The sequence below is a fragment of the Amblyraja radiata genome, chromosome 22 (genome assembly GCF_010909765.2).
Source record: "Amblyraja radiata isolate CabotCenter1 chromosome 22, sAmbRad1.1.pri, whole genome shotgun sequence".
Lineage (NCBI taxonomy): Eukaryota > Metazoa > Chordata > Chondrichthyes > Rajiformes > Rajidae > Amblyraja > Amblyraja radiata.
In genome coordinates, this window is record NC_045977.1 from 28,102,579 (window position 1) to 28,124,982 (window position 22,404).

The following is a 22,404-nucleotide window of genomic DNA, read 5'->3' on the forward strand; positions in this document are numbered from 1 at the left end:
TTCTCATCCGCTGATTCCCACCTCCCCCCCCCCCCCCCCCCCGCACTTTAAAGACCCCTACTTTATCAATGCAGTGCCGCCAAGACACTGGCCCTTACAGTGAGAAAATAAGAAATTACATAATTCCTACGGGCAAAATCAAACGTTTCAGATACTTCTAAAGTATTTCTAAGTTGCAAGATGGCAGCAGAATGTGGCAACTCTGCGTGCTAGTCCAGAAGAGGATATATTGTACTCACGCAGTGCATGATTTGACTGGAGAAGTTACAGAACAAGTATTTCACTGTACCTTTCTACACATGACAATAAATCAGTTAAAGTGAGCTACATAAACTAAACTAGAGAAGATGCTAGATATATCCCACACTAAAGCGTTTTGACCCTAATTCTCAGAAATGAGCAACTGGAATATGTGTTCGAACATTTGGTTGTTTGCAAACAGCCCCAGAGAACCAATTAAATACATGGTCCCTGTGGGAATAAGAGTCAGTCAGCTCTTCAACATGTTCCCATTAGTTATAAGATTTTCTTCTCCTTGTTTCCATCCGCCAGAATTGCTGAACTTTCCACGATGAACGTTTTTTATAAGTTTTAGAGATACAGCGCGGAAACAGGCCCTTCGTCCCACCATGCCGACCTGCAATTCCCTGCATATTAACACTATGTAGGTATGTTGCAAAGCGTACCTGAAGCGTCGCTGAAAATCTGTCCCAGCCCGTGTGCGCGATTTTGGCGCCGTTTAGAGGGGGGCGGGTTTAAAACGCGATTTTCCCTTGGCTGTTCAAATCGAGGATGTTCAGCCTAGTTAATTATTAACGAAAAATCGCTGGAAGATTCCGTCGCTTTAGCTATTATTAGTTTTAAGGGCTTTATCAAATTGTTATAGTAGTTTAAAAATTAACCTCTAAACCCCCGACCGCCGGCAAACTGCCGGATCTCATACAGGGGACAATAGAAGGTAGGCTGTTTATTTTTACATTAAAAAGGGCTTCTTAAGATCCCTTTATACAAAGTTTTATGTTGCGAGTAGCTAATTTTGGGCCCAATATATCCCGCAGTATTTTTCTGGGCATTTGAGGGCACAAATCTACCGCAATGTGAACGTTCTAAACCAGCGCGTTCACAGGATCCCACTAGAAAGCTGATTTAAATGGACTTTAATTTACAGCAATTAAACACTAAATTCCTTCCATTTTACCTATAAATTAATGTAAATGAGATTTAAAAATCATGTTTTATTGTGAATTATTTGTGAAAATTATTTGGACACTTAGGCTATTTAAAAATGTTAATCATTTATTAAGAAATGGATAGATGTTTAGATCTAGTAATTGAAGTTTGAAATGAGCTACAATTGGGTAACTAACTAATTATATGCTTTAATTTCAGGTCATCCAAGTAAGATTATTTTATATTTGTTTCAGAATGCTTCAATCTATGATAACTGAAAATTTCATTCAGTTCTCTTAATTTTTAAGAAAGTTATGTGCTTTTGACTGTCCACGATCACAGCTTTTTTGTTATGTCCATAGAAAATCAATAGGGAACAAGATGCTAATTTCCGAGTATGAAAATGGCCATAACTTTTTAAATACTTGAGATATGAAAGTGAATTGGGTGTCAAATTAAACTTATTTTTATGCTTTATCTGATGGGATAAATTGCAGACTTGATTATTAAAATCTCAAAATTTTGTAACATTGCTACACTGTGCTACACAGACTAGGGATATATTTTAAAAACATTTACCAAGCCAATTTACCTACATACCTGGTACACAAAAAAGCTGGAGAAACTCAGCAGGTGCAGCAGCATCTATGGAGCGAAGGAAATAGGCAACGTTTCGGCCCGAAACGTTGCCTATTTCCTTCGCTCCATAGATGCTGCTGCACCCGCTGAGTTTCTCCAGCTTTTTTGTGTACCTTCGATTTTCCAGCATCTGCAGTTCCTTCTTAAATACCTACATACCTGTATGTCTTTGCAGTGTGGGATGAAACCGGAGATCTTGGAGAAAACCAACGCAGGTCACAGGGAGAGCGTACAACTCAGCACAGACAGACAGCCCCTAATAAATATCAGCTGGAAGACAAGGTTGTAGCTACTGCGGACATTGTCCCTGGTAGTCTCCTTCTTCTGCACTTCAGTCAAATCTCCAGTCTCCACCTCAAGATCCTTCATCTCCCTCCTGCTTCTCCTCCCACACTGGCTGCTGTCGTTGTAAGCACACGGTGATGATCTTTCTCTGCAGCATCTCTGGAGAAAGAGGATGGGTGACGTTTCAGGTCGGGACCTTTCTTCAGACTTCAGACGGCAGTCTGAAGAAACATTAAAAAATAGGTGACTTTTTTTTCTTTTTTCCCAGTGCATTTTGTTTTGTTTATCTCTACGTATTTGTGTGGATGTGTACGTATGTGAGTGTTGTTTGTCCCCATTTGGTTCCGACCTGATTCAGGTGGGTTGAAGGTGGGTAAGGGTAAGGGCTTTGAGGGCCGCTTACATACTGTTAATAATAATAATAATAAATTTTATTTATGGGCGCCTTTCAAGAGTCTCAAGGACACTTGCACAATTATGCCTTGAGTGTCACTGTCTGTTATCATTGTATGTATGCAAATTGATGTGAAATTCAAATAAAAAGATTTCAAACAAAACAAAAACAAAAAAAACAAAAAATAGGTGCAGGAGTGGGCCATTCAGCTCTTTGAGCCAGCACTGCCATTCAATATGATCATGGCTAGTCATGCAAAATCAGTAACCTGTTCCTGTTTTCTCCCCACATCCCTGGATTCTGTTAACCCAAAGAGTTAAATCTAACTCTCTTTTGAAAACTTAAGAAGGGTCCTCACCTTAAACATTATCCATCCATTTTCTCCAGAGGTGCTGCCTGACCCATTGAATTACTCCAGTACTTTGTGTCCCACTTTGGAACAAACCAGCATCTGCAGTTCCTTTCCACACAGTTCCGCATTTCCACTGCCATTTGGTGTGAGCATTGATCAAGTTGACCAAACTCTGGCTGAGCTTTGCCTCGCTGCAGACACAACTATTCCCTGAGGTCAGAGTGAACAAGCAGTGATGGAATCAGGTAATCAGCCGAAATGGACATTGTTTGCGTAAAGCACATCTTTTCTGAAGCCCAATCCTTGGCCCATTGATCATTAACACATAACGATATGGTGTGATGTTTGCTGTGGTACCACCACCACATCAGTTGGACCACGTCACTCCCACAGGACAGTTCTCCCTCAGCTCGGAGACTCCCTGTACTCCTATAACTTTCTCATTTGCACTCATTTAGTCTCACAAAACTAAATCTACTGAACTATGCCTTCAGCTCAACACACACTTAAAATGTCAAACTTTGCATACATTTTGGAGATGGTATACTCTGTGGAAAAAAATAAATTTGAATAAATATCATGCTTACAGTATTTTATTTTCTCTTCTCTTTCTTAAAACTGCGATTGATTTGTGCAGTCTGCATGAAGGACTGCATCAGGGGGTGATTGCTCGCCCACCCCGATGATCAAACACGATGCAGAGAAACACAGAGCACCACGCAATTAATACTGTAAAACTTTACGGGAAAAAAATACATTTAGCTCCCATGGCTTAAGGAAGGCACTTGTTGAAAAACTCCTCTAAGTTGGAGGAGCTGAGAGATGATGAAAAGCTGGCAGACGTGCCCTCGGTTCTCTTGACTTCACTCTCTCCCTGATGGAAATCTTTTGATCACTCTTATATTTATCAGATGGGCTGTCTATCATTTTGACATGAATCGAAGCTAGATAAGCATCACACTCCCCATTGAATCACATTCAAGCAGCAAATGCTAATGCTCCCTGCCAAGAGATTTAGGACAAGTTAATTAATTAGCTGAGAGTGGTATAGTACAGTTGGTGTTTTACAGTCGGGGTTTTATTTTATATTCAGGAAAGTCCAAAAGCGGCGAAGGAAAATTAAAAATGATCCCCACCCTCCCATCTCCCCCGGCCAGTGATGTGATGGACGCGGAGGCCTGGACCAATCGCTGACAAGTCCCGCCCCCTAGCTACGTCATGTCCGTTATTTGGCTTTTCGGCGATCCGCCCTTTCGGTGAGTTGGCTTTTCGGGATCATTTCCGTTCGATTAGCTGGCTTTTAGGCGTCTCGCCCTTTCGGTTAGTTGGCTTTTAGACGTCTCGCCCTTTCGGTTAGTTGGCTTTTAGGCGTCTCGCCCTGTTGGTTAGTTGGCTTTTCGGCGTTGCATCCGTTCAGTTATTTGGTTTTTCGGCCTTGCGTTCGTTCGGTTATTTGGCTTTTTGCGTCGTTTCTGTTCGGTTATTTGGCTTCCACTTCTTCGCCTCGGCATCTCGTCCTTTGACCCCACGTCCTCACACGGTGGAAGCCATCAATGGATATTTTTAATGCAGAGATAAATCTTGATTAGTACAGGTGTCAGGGGTTATGGGAAGAAGGTAGGAGAATGGTGTTAGGAGGGAGAGATAGAACAGCCATGATTGAATGGCATAGACTTGATGGGACGAATGGTCAAATTCTATTCCTATCACTTATGACTTTATGACCTTATGCATTGCAGTGCCTGAATCTTAGACCAGCTCATTAGCTCTGAACTGAATTTCTTCCACAGCAGATACTTATTACAGATGCAATTGCCAAGTATCCCACTGGGTTTCATCAACTCCCACACACCATAGTTACAATTTATTACCTGCCCTGTCTTGCCTGTTAAAATAGTTAATTAATTTAATTGTAGACATTAGACTTTGTCTATGGAACTGATGCGCTACAATGCTGATAACTGCATTCTGTATCTTCCCTTTTACTTTGTCTATTGAATGAGTTTGACTTGATTGTATTTATATATAGTACTGGACTAAGTGGGACCCGTTGGGTCCCAACCACACGGGAGGTCTGGTCTCCCAATGCAACCCATTCCCCAATGCAATATTCCACCACTCACCCATTCCCCCAACGCAACCCGTTCCCCCAACGTAAAGGAGCGTTCTGTAGCTGGGGGATGGGGACGGCTTCAGGTGGGGCCTGTTGGGGGCTGGTGGGGTGTGTGTGTGTGGGGGGGGGGGGGGGGGGGTGGGTGGGGGGGAGGGGTGTGTGTGGGGGAGGGGGGGAGGTGTGTGGGGAAGGAGGGGTATAGTGAAGGGGGAGTGTAGTGGAGGTGGCGTGTAGGGGAGGGGGGGTTGTATGGGAGGTGTAGGGGAGGGGCTGTAGGGGAGGGGGTGGGGGGGTAGGGGGATAGCTAGAAATAGAAGATAGATAGATATAGAGAGACAATAGATAGATAGATAGATAGATAGATAGATAGATAGATAGATAGATAGATAGATAGATAGATAGATAGATAGATAGATAGATAGATAGATAGATAGATAGATAGATAGATAGATAGATAGATAGATAGATAGATAGATAGATAGATAGATAGATATCTGATCTGTTTGGCTAGCAGGCAAAACAAAGCTTTTTCACTGTAACTCGCTACACATGACAATAATAAACCTAAACCTATCCTGCTTCTCTTGTCTTTTTTCCAATTACTTCCAAAAGTCCACAGTTTTTGGCCATTGCACTCAGAAGATGTTGGCCTGAATGTACATTGATTTTAGCTGATACAACACATTTACTCCCAAGTTGGATGACATTTCAAATTGGTGATATACAAATCTTCTATCTCCACCAGTGCAAAATTGTGCAATAGTATTGTATTGGAAATAGCTGTTACTTATTTGGCTGTGTCCGCAGCTCAATAGTGCTGAGGTTTGGCCTCTCCCGGTCTGTCATCCGGTGATGGAGATCAGAGCGGCATCCGATGGAGTGAGTACTGTCATACTTTCCAAAATGCAACCCCTCACACTTACAGTACCTGCATTAAACACCATTAATGAAGATTAATGCATTGGATACCAGTTAAGACTTTCAAAAAATCTTTGGACAGACATATGGATACAAAGGACTTAGGGGGGTATTAGCAGGCAGATGGGACTAGCCCAGAATGCTAACTTGGTCCACATTGTTCTGTGCTGGTTCTGTGCTGAGTAGCCCCAAAATAACTCCACAACGATGACCTTTCCACACATGCTGCAGAGGCTCATGAAGGTGTCTCACCACTGCTTTCTTGAGGAAATATATGGTTCAAGGCTGCATCCTCCGAATGGAAGAAACCATATTCAGGGTTCAATCGGTTAAGTTACTTGGTCAGGTGAATAGAATTTACTGAACTAAATGCTTACATCTGAGCTCTGGGAGATCACTGTAATTCAGAGACTGGAAAAAGCAAATAAAAAATTGAAGACCATCCTTTTCATGATTAGGCAGTGTAACCAATCACATTATTTCATTACACACATGCGTTGACACAAATACGGAAACTAATACTCTCTGCAGTGTAAGAAAAGAATAACTGAGTATAATGAAGCTTTGTGCTTCCCATCTTTTTAAATTAAAGCCATTACATTTATACCAAGCCAAATATCCTACAAACCTGGATGTCTTTGGAGTGTGGGAGGAAACCAAAGATCTCAGAGAAAACCCACGCGGTCACGGGGCGAACGTACAAACTCTGTGCAGACCGCACCCATAGTTGGGATCGAACCCGGGTCTCTGGCGCTATAAGCACTGTAGAGCAACAACTCTACCACCGTAGGTACACAAAATTGCTGGGGAAACTCAGCGGGTGCAGCAGCATCTATGGAGCGAAGGAAATAGGCGACGTTTCGGCCCGAAACGTCGCCTATTTCCTTCGCTCCATAGATGCTGCTGCACCCGCTGAGTTTCCCCAGCAATTTTGTGTACCTTCGATATTCCAGCATCTGCAGTTCCTTTTTGAACTCTACCACCGTGCTGCCCATTTTTTTAATGAAGATGCAACTAAATTATTTAAATGTTGTTGATATCTCGCAGTTCCCGTCTAGGATTCGCCACTGCCCTATCCTCCATGTGCAGTTTATAAACCCAAGCTGGGGGTGGTAGATGTAAATGATAGAATAACAGGTATTGTGAAAGATTTTAAACAAATCATTCCGGAGAGCTTCAGGTGAGGCAATGAATGAAATACTTGTCTCTTGTATGCATGAAATAGTGCCATCTGCACCTTTCTTTAAAGAGTTGGACCAACTACTCTGATACTGTCCTGAATGTCTTTTTTGTAACGTATACCGTGAATACTGTTGGAGGTAGGTTTGGAAAACTATGACCTTGATTACTGTGATCAGATGGGGGAGAACGCATGTTGCGTTTAGTGTAAGTGGATGGAAAATTCATTAGGAGAAGTGATCTATAATTAATGGTGACCACCCACCATGACAGCTCGATTTACATCTCCCAGCACGCTCCTCAGAATTTCCACGGGAGTGTGTTAAAACCAGGCTGATTGAAACAGGCAGCAGTCTGTGCCCAAGTCAAAGTGAGCAGGGGTTTGCTGTGCCAGGCTTATTCAGTAAAAATGGAAAATCCTTCAGCTGGCCAAAGATTGATTAATACATCTTCAGGAGGTTGCTCACGCTAATTGCAATTCCCAATTAGGAAAGACATTTTATTCAATTATAGTTATCTTGTACTTGGCCAGAGACATTGTGTCTTCTTGTTTGATATTTAACTTTGTTGCGATATGGTTTAGGCTTGACTATTGTATTGACTTAGCTTGTCTGCAATTTGTGCATTATATATTGTTAGATGACACTGGGACATGAGAGACTACCTTGATAAGAAAATAACCATATAATAACCATATAACAATTACAGCACGGAAACAGGCCATCTCGGCCCTTCTAGTCCGTGCCGAACACGTATTCTCCCCTAGTCCCATCTACCTGCACTCAGACCATAACCCTCCATTCCTTTCCCGTCCATATAACTATCCAATTCATTTTTAAATGATAAAATCGAACCTGCCTCCACCACCTTCACTGGAAGCTCATTCCACACCAACTACCACTCTCTGAGTAAAGAAGTTCCCCCTCATGTTACCCCTAAACTTCTGTCCCTTAATTCTCAAGTCATGTCCTCTTGTTTGAATCTTCCCTACTCTCAGTGGGAAAAGCTTATCCATGTCAACTCTGTCTATCCCTCTCATCATTTTAAAGACCTCTATCAAGTCCCCCCTTAACCTTCTGCGCTCCAAAGAATAAAGGCCTAACTTGTTCAACCTTTCTCTGTAACTTAGTTGCTGAAACCCAGGCAACATTCTAGTAAATCTCCTCTGTACTCTCTCTATTTTGTTGACATCCTTCCTATAATTAGGCGACCAAAATTGTACACCATACTCCAGAATTGGCCTCACCAATGCCTTGTACAATTTTAACATTACATCCCAACTTCTATACTCAATGCTCTGATTTATAAAGGCCAGCACACCAAAAGCTTTCTTTACCACCCTATCTACATGAGATTCCACCTTCAGGGAACTGTGCACAGTTATTCCTAGATCCCTCTGTTCAACTGCATTCCTCAATTCCCTACCATTTACCATTTACGTCCTATTTTGATTTGTCCTGCCAAGATGTAGCACGTCACACTTATCAGCATTAAACTCCATCTGCCATCTTTCAGCCCACTCTTCCAACTGCCATAAATCTCTCTGTAGACTTTGAAAATCTACTTCATTATCCACAACCCCACCTATCTTAGTATCATCTGCATACTTACTAATCCAATTTACCACACCATCATCCAGATCATTGATGTACATGACAATAAACAGTGGACCCAACACAGATCCCTGTGGTATCCCACTAGTCACTGGCCTCCAACCTGACAAACAGCCATCCACCATTACTCTCTGGCATCTCCCATTCAGCCACTGTTGAATCCATCTTGCTACTCCACCATTAATACCCAACAATTGAACCTTCTTAACCAACCTTCCATGAGGAACCTTGTCAAAGGCCTTACTGAAGTCCATATATACAACATCCACTGCTTTACCCTCATCAATTTCCCGAGTAACCTCTTCAAAAAATTCAAGAAGATTAGTCAAACATGACCTTCCAGGCACAAATCCATGATGAAAAATGAAAAGACTTACACAACTTCAGTTGATATTTTTGGTGTTGAATGTGCCAGGGACAGCACCAACTTTGACAACCCTGAATTTGATGAAGATAATATAAGATCTATCGTATTTGTACCTTTCTCTACCTCACAATTATAATTCCTTGACCATTTTCTTATCAACACGTCTTTTCACACTCTCAGATTCTCAGTCTCTTTAACTTTTAATCCAAGGGATTCCCCATCCATCAATTTCTCATCTGGAACATAGGAACCTGCCTAGAATCCCAGCCTAGCGGCATCAAGCCCATAATTCAGACCTCAGCCCCCGTAATCCTATCTTCCCCAAACCAGGCAGAGCCAAGTGGGCTATTCAGTAAATGACAGACAAGCATCTTGATGAAGACAAATGTCTACTCAAAACTGGGATCAGTTCATCTAATGAGAATCTCCTGCCCTACAACCTCGGGAGGCATGGAGGCGTAGTGGTAGAGTTGCTGCCTTACAGTGCCAGAGACCCAGGTAAGATCCTGACTATGGGTGTTGTCTGTGTGGAGTTTGTACGTTTTCTCGGGCGCTCCGGTTTCCTCTCACATTCTGAAGATGTGAGGGATTGTAGGTTAAGTGGTTTCTGTAAATTGCCTCTAGTGTGTGGTGTAGCAGTGAACTAGTTGGGACAACAGATGGCACAATGGGCTAAGTGTTCAGCTGGCAACCGGAAGGTAGCCGGTTCGAATCCCGCTTGGAGTGCATACTGTCGTTGTGTCCTTGGGCAAGACACTTCACCCACCTTTGCCTGTGTGTGGATGTGTGTGAGTGATTGGTGGTGGTCGGAGGGGCCGTAGGCGCAGATTGGCAGCCACGCTTCCGTCAGTCTGCCCCAGGGCAGCTGTGGCTACAGAAGTAGCTTACCACCACCGAGTGTGACTGAGGAGTGAATGAATAATGCGATGTAAAGCGCCTTGAGTATTAGAAAGGCGCTATATAAATCCCATCCATCATTATTATTATTAGTGTATCGGTGATCATGGATGGTGCGAAATGAGTGGGCCGAAGGGCCTGTTTCCAAGCTGTGTCTCTAAAGTAAAGTAAACTAAACCTCTTTGCCCACCTATTTGGACATAAACTTCTGTTCTGCATTGGGAGTGATGAGTCACAGCTTAGTGTAAGTGTTTGTTGTGGCTCTTTTCATCCGTACAATTTCATTGGTGAGTTCCGATGGAGAGACCTGACATGTGCAAACACAAATACTGAGGGAGGGATATTCTATCAGAGGAACAGTCTTTTGAATTAAATGTTAAGATGAGACAATGCCCACTCTTTCAGGAGGAGTTAAGTGATTTCATGCAGTGGTTATGGGGTGTCAATGTGGTACAGCACTAGGTGTTACAGTCTCACAGCTCAGTGGGTGGTTAGGATTATCGATGGACTGTCAACATGGCAATGACTTTCCAGTAACACAGTTTTCTCTGTTTAGTTTAGTTTAGTTCAGAGATACAGCGCAGAAACAGACCCTTCGGTCCACTAAGTCCGCACCGACCAGTGATCCCCGCACACTAACACTATCCTATACACACTAGAGACAGTTTACATTTATACCAAGCCAGTTAACCTACAAACCTGTACATCTTTGGAGTGAGGGAGGAAAACGGACCACCCGGGAAAATCTCGTAGAAAACCCACGCAGGTCACGGGTAGAACGTACAAACTCCGTACAGACAGCGCTTGTAGTCAAGATCAGAACCGGGTCTCTGGTGCAGTAAGGCAGCAACACTACTGCCGCGCCACCGTGCCACTGTTGTTACAACAACAGTCGTTGTTTTCTGGACAGATCAGTGTCCTCTCGTGCAGCTTCATGCCCGATAAATTCCTCTGCCAAACTCAAGCAGATACTTAGACTGCAACACCAATACATGTCACCTTATTTCACCATTTTATGGAGGGGCTTACGGAGATTGCTGCAGTGTTTGTTATTTTTATTGTTTTTATTGACTATCTTAATCACTTCAGTTTGAGTGCCAACATAAAGTCAATTAAATGAAAAGAAGATAAGGCACAAAAGAACCCGATGTGCAAGTGAGAATAAAAAACTGATTCTAAGTGATAATATGAATTGCAAATTATAGTCAGATAACAATATGGAAGGAGGGGATTTCACTATCTATTAACACTTTGCTACATTAATCCTATATTAATACCATTTTATTCTCCCCACATTCCCATCAATTGCCCCAGATTCTTTCATTCACCTACACATTAGAGGCAATTTACAGTGGCCAATTAACCTACTGATCTACATGTCTTTAAGATACGGGAGGAAACCGATAACCCTGATGAAACCCATGTTTAACTTAATAATAATGATGGATGGGATTTATATAGCGCCTTTCTAATACTCAAGGCGCTTTACATCGCATTATTCATTCACTCCTCAGTCACACTCAGTGGTGGTAAGCTACTTCTGTAGCCACAGCTGCCCTGGGGCAGACTGACGGAAGCGTGGCTGCCATTCTGCGCCTACGGCCCCTCCGACCACCACCAATCACTCACACACATTCACACACATTCACACACAGGCAAAGGTGGGTGAAGTGTCTTGCCCAAGGACACAACGACAGTATGCACTCCAAGCGGGATTCGAACCGGCTACCTTCCGGTTGCCGGCCGAACACTTAGCCCATTGTGCCATCTGTCGTCTCAAACTTAGTTTAGTTTAGAGATACAGGGCAGAAACAGGCCCTTCGGCCCATCGAGTTTGCGCTGACCGGCGATCCCCGCGCACTGACACAAAGCTACACACTAGGGACAATTTACATTTATACCAAGCCAATTTGCCTACAAACCTGAATGCCTTTTGAATGTGGGAGGAAACCAAAGATCTCGGAGAAAACCCATGCAGGTCACATGGAGAACTCCGTAACGACAGCAACCATAGTCAGGATGGAACCCGGGTCTCTGGTGCTGTAAGGCAGCGACTCTAACTCTGCGCCACCGTGCCGCACGTGTATGGTCATAACATATTGCGGACTTTTCCCTTCTGGATTTTTCTTCAAGGTCAAAGAGTAGGAACTCAGTCACTGACCAACCAATGCTGTGAAGTAAAAAAATGATTGGATACAGATTTACAGCATCATTGGTCAGGGTTGAACCTGGGACTCTTGTGCTGTGAGCCCATGGCCCATTCATGGTAAAACTCAGATCCAGCACTTCACTATAAGAGCACAGGGGGCTCAGTGCAACACAGTGCAACAGCGGTAGAATTGCTACCCTACAATGCCAGAGACCCCGGTTCAAAACGGACTACTTGTGCTGCCTGCATGAAGTTTGTATGTTCTCCCTGTGATCACTTGGGTGTTCTCTCGGTGCTTCGGTTTCCTCCCACACTCCGGTGGGTTTGTAGGTTAATAGGCTTCTGGAAATTGTCCGTAGTGTGTAGGATGGAACTAGTGTACGAGGTGACCACTGGTTGGCGTGGACACGGTGGGCTGATGGGCCTGTTTCTACACTGTATCTCTAAAGTCTAAAGCTTTGAACATGCAGCTGGAGCTGTGCCTCATTTGGTACTGTTCATCTTCAGTCAAAGTTCTGCTCTGTGAAAGTTCCAGTTCTGCTCTGTGAGTGTCCTGTGAGCACTAAAACCTTTACTGAGAGTACAGGGTGATGAGGGAGGTGCAGCTCTGATGAGGGAGGCATCTTCTGACTGAGTAGTCAGGGTGTCTTTATCTCCCATAACATTATTTCAAAGAAGATAGAGGAGCCATCCCAATGCTCTGTCCAATATTGCTCCCTCAATTAACAGGTTATCTGACTAATATGACAATGTTATTTGTGTATGTATAATTTGGTGATTGTGTTTCTTAGATTACAATGCTGGCTACCATCAAAGGTTTGATGTTGCTTGTAAAGATCTACAATGTTTCTGAACAGGATGTAAAATCTGCTTTATTAGTGCGTCCTATTTTACATTCCATCTGAGAAAGATAGAGGAATACTTAATGTCTTATTTTCAATTGGATTTCCAAGTTAATTTAAAAACAGTCAAAACAAACCATTAACTCTGTAGGTCTTCCCAAATGGAGTGAAGATTTGTTGCTAGTAAAGTGCTTAAATTACGAGGATATTACTTTTTCAAAATATTGGAGGCTGGGTATAGATAATCTGAACTTGTCCATCACCATTTGATCTTTGGAAATAATGATAACTGGTTTACAAAGGAATCTAGATAACCTATGTGCAATGTAACATATTTCTCGACATAAAATAAAATCTGTCCACACCTTATTAGACCAATTAGTTTTTCTCTCTTGCAACAGATATTACAGATCTTGCAACACCGTGCCGATGTGCGGCATGGTGGCGCAGCGGCAGAATTGCTGCCATACAGCGCTTGCAGCACCGGAGACCCGGGTTCGATCCCAACTGTCTGTACAGAGTTTGGACGTTCTCCCCGTGACCGCTTGGGTTTTCTCCGAGATCTTCAGTTTCCCCCGTACAGGTATGTAGGTAAATTGGCTTGGTAAATGTAAAAATTGTCCTTAGTGTGTAGGAAAATGTTAATATGCGGGGATCGCTGGACGGCGCGGTCCCGGTGGGTCGAAGGGCCTGTTTCCGCGCTGTATCTCTAAACAAATAAACATAAACAAATATTAGTGTCATCATTGAACATGGAACAGCACAGCATAGGAACGGGCCCCTCAGCATACAATGTCTGTTCCCAAAATAATGCCAGTTAAACTAATCTCCTCTGCCTGTATGTGATCCATATCCCTCTGTTCCCTGCATATCCATGTTCCTATCTAAAAGCCTCCCTGGGCAGCGTTCCATGCACCACCACCATCTGTGTAAAAAACTCGCCCTGCACATCTTTAAACTTCCCCCCTCTGATAGTAAAAGCTATGCCTCTAGTCTTTGACATTTCCACCCTGGGAAAAAGGTTCTGACTAGCTACCCTATCTATATCCCTGATAATTTTATGAACTTCTATCAGGTTTAGATGTTGCGGAGAGATCAATCAAGCAATCAAAAACAATGACTGTGCCAAACACAACACCATTTCAATTAATCACCTCTGATTACATGTGATCCACATCCCTCCATTCCTTGAACTGTTTTTTCTCCTTCTTTTCTATCCCTGGGTAAAATATGCATCTGTGTCTTTGACAAATCCTCACTCTATGATTTTTTTTGCCATGCAGTTTTATCTATGATTTTTGTCATCCACAGCTTCGCTGGTGATGATCTTGTCTCCAATGCCGTGAGAATGGACATTAACTTCTGGGCTTATCATCTGCTGCAGTACTAACGTAAGTGTCTTTTTGATGGAATATTAAACACAGGTTCTACCTTCTCTCAAGGGTGAATGAGGAAGATACTGTGGCACTATTTTGAAGGAGAGCAATTAAGTTCTTCTTTGCATCCCAACCATTTTTATCCCATACACTGCAGGGCTAAGACAAATTGTACTGATTGGGGATGATCAGCCATGATCACATTGAATGGCAGTGCTGGCTCGAAGGGCCAAATGGCCTACTCCTGCACCTATTGTCTATTGTCTAAATCATCCATCATTATTGCATTCCTGTGTACTGGAAAATTATGTGCATCAATTAATTGGTGTGTTTCCTATATTATCACAATGATCCCACTTCCGAAGTGTTTCCTGATATGTGCAGAGTCCCGGGACATCCAAAATGCACATGCAATAGGCTATATAAAAACATCTTCTCCTTCTCTGGAGTAGGAGAACAAAGTCTAATCTGAAAGTGGCTGTGGTATACTAACAGCATGTTAATGTAATGGAGGTGAGGTCTTAGAAATTAGCTCGGGTTGTTTGGAGATGTTTTGTGGATGATCATAGAAACATAAAAACATAGTAAATAGGTGCAGGAGTAGGCCATTTGGCCCTTCGAGCCAGCACCGCCATTCAATATGATCATGGCTAATCATCCAAAATCAGTACCCCGTTCCTGATTTTTCCTCATATCCCTTGATTCTGTTAGAGCTAAATCTAACCCTCCCTTGAAAACGTCCAGTGGATTGGCTTCTACTGCCTTCTACTGCCTTCTGTGGCAGAGAATTCCACAGATTCACAACTCTGGGTGAAAAAGCTTTTCCTCATCTCAGTCCTAAGTGGCCTCCCCTCATTCTTAAACTGTGACCCCTGGCTCTGGACTCCTCCAACATGGGGAACATTTTTCCTGCATCTAGCCTGTCCAAACCCTTAAGAATTGTAAATGTTTCTATAAGAAACCCTCTCATCCTTCTAAACTCCAGTGAATACAAGCACATTCGACCCAACATGAGGTGAAGCCTTTCAGTGAGGACTTTTCCCTTTTTAGATTTTCTTCTTCAAGGTCGAGATGTAGGAACTCAGCCAATGGCCAACAAATGTTGTGAATTAGCAAACTAATTGGATACAAATTTGCACCAGAAGCTAATTTTCACTAATTGCAAAGCCACTCGATTTCCAGCCAACTGAGTAGCTCATATATTGCTAAGTAGAATCACCGAATCATGCTGCACAGAAGCAGACCTTTTGGCCCATTGAGTCTGTGCTGATCAGCAAGAACCCATTAATCCTCCACCAATCCCATTTTAACCTTTGTGATTGTCTCCTATTTATCACTCTCTTTATCTCTTATTCTCCCCCTATCATGTAAATTTAGGTCTAAATCCAACATATCATTATGGATTAAAGGCCGATAAATCCCCAGGGCCAGATAGGCTGCATCCCAGAGTACTTAGGGAAGTAGCTCCAGAAATAGTGGATGCATTAGTAATAATCTTTCAAAACTCTTTAGATTCTGGAGTAGTTCCTGAGGATTGGCGGGTAGCAAACGTAACCCCACTTTTTAAGAAGGGAGGGAGAGAGAAAACGGGGAATAACAGACCAGTTAGTCTAATATCGGTAGTGGGGAAACTGCTAGTTATTAAAGATGGGATAGCAGCACATTTGGAAAGTGGTGAAATCATTGGACAAAGTCAGCATGGATTTACAAAAGGTAAATCATGTCTGACGAATCTTATAGAATTTTTCGAGGATGTAACTAGTAGCGTGGATAGGGGAGAACCAGTGGATGTGGTGTATCTGGACTTCCAGAAGGCTTTCGACAAGGTCCCACATAAGAGATTAGTATACAAACTTAAAGCACACGGCATTGGGGGTTCAGTATTGATGTGGATAGAGAACTGGCTGGCAAACAGGAAGCAAAGAGTAGGTGTAAACGGGTCCTTTTCACAATGGCAGGCAGTGACTAGTGGGGTACCGCAAGGCTCAGTGTTGGGACCCCAGCTATTTACAATATATATTAATGATCTGGATGAGGGAATTGAAGGCAATATCTCCAAGTTTGCAGATGACACTAAGCTGGGGGGCAGTGTTAGCTGTGAGGAGGATGCTAGGAGACTGCAAGGTGACTTGGATAGGCTGGGTGAGTGGGCAAATGTTTGGCAGATGCAGTATAATGTGGATAAATGTGAGGTTATCCATTTTGGTGGCAAAAACAGGTAAGCAGACTATTATCTAAATGGTGGCCGACTAGGAAAAGGGGAGATGCAGCGAGACCTGGGTGTCATGGTACACCAGTCATTGAAAGTAGGCATGCAGGTGCAGCAGGCAGTGAAGAAAGCAAATGGTATGTTAGCTTTCATAGCAAAAGGATTTGAGTATGGTTCTACTGCAGTTGTACAGGGTCTTGGTGAGACCACACCTGGAGTATTGCGTACAGTTTTGGTCTCCAAATCTGAGGAAGGACATTATTGCCCTAGAGGGAGTGCAGAGAAGGTTCACCAGACTGATTCCTGGGATGTCAGGCCTGTCTTATGAAGAAAGACTGGATAGACTTGGTTTATACTCTCTAGAATTTAGGAGATTGAGAGGGGATCTTATAGAAACTTATAAAATTCTTAAGGGGTTGGACAGGCTAGATGCAGGAAGATTGCTCCCGATGTTGGGGAAGTCCAGGACAAGGGGTCACAGCTTAAGGATAAGGGGGAAATCCTTTAAAACCGAGATGAGAAGAACTTTTTTCACACAGAGAGTGGTGAATCTCTGGAACTCTCTGCCACAGAGGGTAGTCGAGGCCAGTTCATTGGCTATATTTAAGAGGGAGTTAGATGTGGCCCTTGTGGCTAGGGGGATCAGAGGGTATGGAGAGAAGGCAGGTACGGGATACTGAGTTGGATGATCAGCCATGATCATATTGAATGGCGGTGCAGGCTCGAAGGGCCGAATGGCCTACTCCTGCACCTAATTTCTATGTTTCTATGTTTCTATCAGATAGACACAAAAGCTGGAGTAACTCAGCGGGACGGGCAGCATCTCTGGAGAAAAGGGATAGGTGGCGTTTCGGGTCAAAACCCATCTTCAGACAGAGAGTCAGTGGTGAGGGAGTGCAGAGATATGGAAGGGTAAAGTGTGAAAATGGCATACAAGCAGTAAATTGTAAAGTGAAACTAGTGGGAGAACTTGGGAGTGAAGGGATGGAGAGAGCGGGAAAGTAAGGGTCATTTGAAGTTTGAGAAATTAATATTCATACCGCTTGGTTGTAAGCAGCCCAAGCAAAGTATGAGGTGCTCTTATTCCAATTTGTGTTGGGCCTCGCCGATATATAGGAGTCCACACCTGGAACGGCGGATACAGTAGATGAGGTTGGAGGAGGTGCAAATGAACCTCTGCCTCACCAGAAAGGAGATGCAACACCTCCTCCCTCAACTCCGTCCAAGGACCCCGACAGTCCTTTCAGGTCTACTCGATCTCCCCAACGCTAAACACTTTATCTCCCCCTCCTATTCCCATACTGACCTGGGCCCCCTCCACTGTCATAGTGAGGCCCAATGTAAATTGGAGAAACAGCATCTCATATTTTGCTTGGGCTGCTCACACCCCAGCAGAGCTTATTTGAAGAAAATTAAAATTGAAGGTCAGTATTTCTCCACGTCACAGTCATCGTTCTCAATCACAAAAGCTGTTCGTGTCCATGAGGCTGCTTTGCTCATCCCTTCAACCAGTGAACAAGTGAGAAGTTGGTGGTCGGTGAATGGATAGTGATCTATTAAGATGGAATGACCCAGGAGAGCAGGTTAAACTGCAAATTTCCCATGAGCGGAGCTATCTGTGGAGTTGCAATCATCGGTCGAGTAAGGTGGGCCATCGTAACGCCAGTGGCTTCACTGGAGGAGATAATCCTGACTCAGCGACAAGCAGTTTTAAAAAGCACATCCCTGGTGCCCCGAGGGCACAACGATACAATAGACACTATTCAGAATAATGTAGCCAGGTGCAGAGCTCCAAGTTAAATATTTAATGCATTGGCGCTCTGTGAAATTAACTTCAATGAAGCAATTGTAATTTGAAGGTACTCTGAATTGTCAGGTCGGAGGGAGTTCCCTCCACCACGGGTACCATATAATCCCGTGCTATCTGCTCCATGGTCGGATAGTCGGCGACTAAACCATCTCCCCAACATGGTTTGCCAGGTGAGGAGGGAGCTGTGGACCCCCAACAGAACCAAAAACAAGACCTGTCAAAGGGCGGATGAGCTTCTAGAGAGACAACGGCCATCCACACTTCAGTCGAAGTTGCGATCACTGCCGTACATAGCATTGTAAGGAATGATGATAAAGCACACACACCAAAATCCTCTACTTCAGGCGGCGGAAGTCCGCAGGAACTGGAGGACAGAGATGTGTGGTGCGTCCGTCACTGCTCCCCTTGGAAGACAGCACCACTGTGTCGCTAATGTTTTCAACGATGAACGAATGAATGAATAAATAAATTAGTCCTCTTGCCTTGTTTGTCCCCCATATCTCATCAAGTTCTCTCTTGGATTGCCCACGTTCTCTCACACTCTCTGCCAATTCAATTCCAACTCTCTTTCCAGCTCACCCCCTCTCCCTGCTCCTCAGAAATCTCATACCTGTCCTTGCAACTGCTGTTCCCCCTCTAACTTGCAACAGTTTGCTCTTGCGCTCCAAGGCAGTGGTGCCCATTGGTTCCACGTCATTGTTGCTAAATGTCTCCAGTATGGGTTCTGCTCCAGCTTCAGCTACAAATTGGCGACCATTGAAGTTGCAGTTGAAAACCTTTCAACTATAAGGGAATACTCTGTCCCCATCGCTGCTTGCCTCTTTGTATCATTTGATACGTGAGCGACACTCCATTGCCAAATGATGTTTCACTGTGACTACCCTTGTCATTGGGTTTACCCTTGCACGGCCATTTGCAGCCAAAGTGGCTCTGGCGGTGACTTTCCATCCTACCCTTTGTGTGCCCGACCAGGACACATGCTGGGCCTTGCCCATTGATGTGGTACCTGCTCCTCAGTGGCATCAGCCAATGATCATGTACACTGATGGCGTCCACTTCTCTTGACTTCACTGCTCTCTGTTGTCAGCCTGATTGACTACTGGCCAGTCAGACACTGGTGGATCAAAGACAAAGATTTAATTCATAAAGTCAGCTCATACAATCCCATAAATTCCCCCAGAATTAACCACACTCTTACACACCAGGGCAATTCACGACAGAATCCAGGACAGAGCAATAGGCGGCACGGTGGAGCAGCGGTAGAGATGCTGCCTGACAGCACCAGAGACCCGGGTTCCACCTTGACTATTGGTGCTTGTTTGTAAGGAGTTTGTGCGTTTTCCCCGTAACCTGCGTGGATTTTCTCTAGGATCTCTGTTTTTCTCCCACTCTCCAAAGACGTACAGGTTTGTAGGTTAATTAACTTGGTTTAATTGTGAATTATCCCTAGTTTGTGTAGGATAGTGTTAGTGTACGGGGATCGCTGGTCGGCGCAGACTTGGTGGGCCGAAGGGCCTGTTTCTGCGCTGTAACGCTAAAATAAACGAAACTAAACAATGATATATGTTCGATCCTCTCTGGCCACTTTCCTCGATATTTGTGTAATTTCCTCCTTTTGGATGTCTCACTCTGCAAGGATGCCCCTTCAATAGCCTAAGTCCTAAACTCAGAAATTCCCTTCCGGTACACCTTCGTCTCTTTGACTCTCTCCTCAAATCTAACTTTTGGTTTGCTCTCCTAATATCTTGCATCTGGCTGCTTGCCAAACTTTCTTTGTTAATCACTTCAGCCGGGTATCTCAGGGTATTTTATTACGTTTAAGGTTCTGCATAAGAGCACATTATACCTTATGACTGTTTCTTGGCCTGGCACAAACAGGAGATACAATCTATCTTTCCTGCAGAAGGCTAAATCTTTCTAAGAAGTTATTTAATTAACGTGATTCATGTAAAAAAAATTAAAGATTAAAGGAAGAAGGATCCTTTTCAATGTCTGAATATTTTTTAAATATCCAAACTTTTGACCCCCCCTTGTCTGTTTCATAGTCATTTGCTGTATTATTCCACCCTGGAGAGTTGTTGGCTGAGAAATTAAATTGTATCATTCTTTTTTTTGCCATTGATTTTGAACGCAAAATGGTTGACAAAGCAGCAGAGGGAAGCAGCAGATTGCACAGTGAGAACCGACATACGTTGATGTGAAAGGTGCATGTGCACCCAGTGCTGATAGAGTGGCCACGAGTGACGTTAGTCCACTCCACTGGAGGTTCCACTTTGTGCAGCTAAATCAGGCTCATGTAATTAACATCCAGCGAGACCATCCATGGGAAAGGGGGACTCATCAACAGGGGACTTAGAATCGTAACAAATAATTGCACGAGTAGGCCATACAACCCAATGTGATCATGGCTGATCATCCAAAATCAGTACCCCATTCCTGCTTTCTCCCCATATCCGTTGATTCTGTTAGCCATCAGAGCTATATCTAACTCTCTCTTGAAAATGTCCAGTGAATTGGCCTCCACTGCCTTCTGTGGCAGAGAATTCCACAGATTCACAACTCTCTGGGTGAAAAGGTTTTTCCTCATCTTAGTCCTAAATGGCCTTCCCCTTATTCTTAAACTGTGACCTCTGGTCTGAACATTTTTCCTGCATCTACAGGAGCCTGCACATAACCTAATCATTTTTATATGCACTCAGTCTGCATGTTGACATGGATCAGCAACCATACGCAGCTTTACTGCACTTGAGACTGTTGGCCAACTTTACTTCTGAACTACGGTACAGCAGCGGCAGTCTCATTGGGCTTGGTGCTGGGGTAGAGGGTGCAAAGGTGAGAGCTCCTTGCTACAAAAGCAAAGGATCCTGGAAGCTACGCTACAAATGGAGATGAGTCTGGACACTGGGATTTTCCACGGAAATGGTGATGAAAATTGCCATTTATACTACCTCCACATCATTTTGGACATAGGTGTCTGATATATGTTGGAAAGAACTGCAGGTTTAAACTGCTGGTTTAAATCGAAGATAGACACAAAATGCTGGAGTAACTCAGCGGGACAGGCAGCATCTCTGGAGGGGGGTGGGAGTCAGAAGGGGGAGGTGTTGTACAGTTTGATAGCCACAGGGAAGAAGGATCTTCTGTGGCACTCTGGCCTGCATCTTGGTGGAACCAGTCTGTTGCTGAAGGTACTCCTCAGGTTGATCAGTGTGTCATGGAGGGGGTGCATTGTATTGTCCAGGATGCTCCGCAGTTTAAAGAGCATCGTCCCCTCCAAGACCACCTCCCATGAATTCAACTCCGCACCCAGGACAGAGCCAGCCTTCCTGATGAGCCTGCACTGCAACCAGCATGGTGCAGCTTGCTGCCTTTTTCATTGCCTTATATATTTCCAGCCCACTCTGCTTGAAAATGAATCCTATTTTCCTGCTCATTATTAATTTGTCGCCCAGAGCCACAGTTAAATTAAATCAAATCCTCAGCTGTAAGGTACAATGACATGATTTGCAAAGTGCATGCTATGGGCACTGCTGGTGACATTACGAAGAGACCCTTCTGAGAGTCTGGGACATTTTTCCCTGGATATTAATAAGCACCTTCATTAAGTCGACTAGGCTGCTTCCCATTTCCACCTCATTTATTACCTACCCCCTTGCTTCCCACTTGAAGAGGCTGTGCTTTTGTTAAGAATAACAGTCTGATGAGGTGAACTCTAAAAATACTCGTCTCCGCAGATAGAACTGACTATCCATATCTATTGACATGTTTTTTTTAATGGAGATTTTAGTCCTTGATTTATTATTGATCAAAGTGTTAGTTGGGGGGGTGATGACAGTGCTTGCCTGATTTACTGACTCCACAGTGGGCATCACCCCATCTTATGATGTTTTATTAATGCTGCCCGGCTTGAGTTTTCCACGGTTTGAAATATAAACATTGGAGCCTTCAATAAACACAAGTTATATTTAGAAAGTTTCTGAGACGTTTGCCGAGAATGCAATCTTCTGTCTAACTAATTGGGAGAGTGTCATCTCTCTATCCCTGCTGGTAGGTGAAGATTAAAGTTATATGGGGGGGGGGGGGGGGGGGGG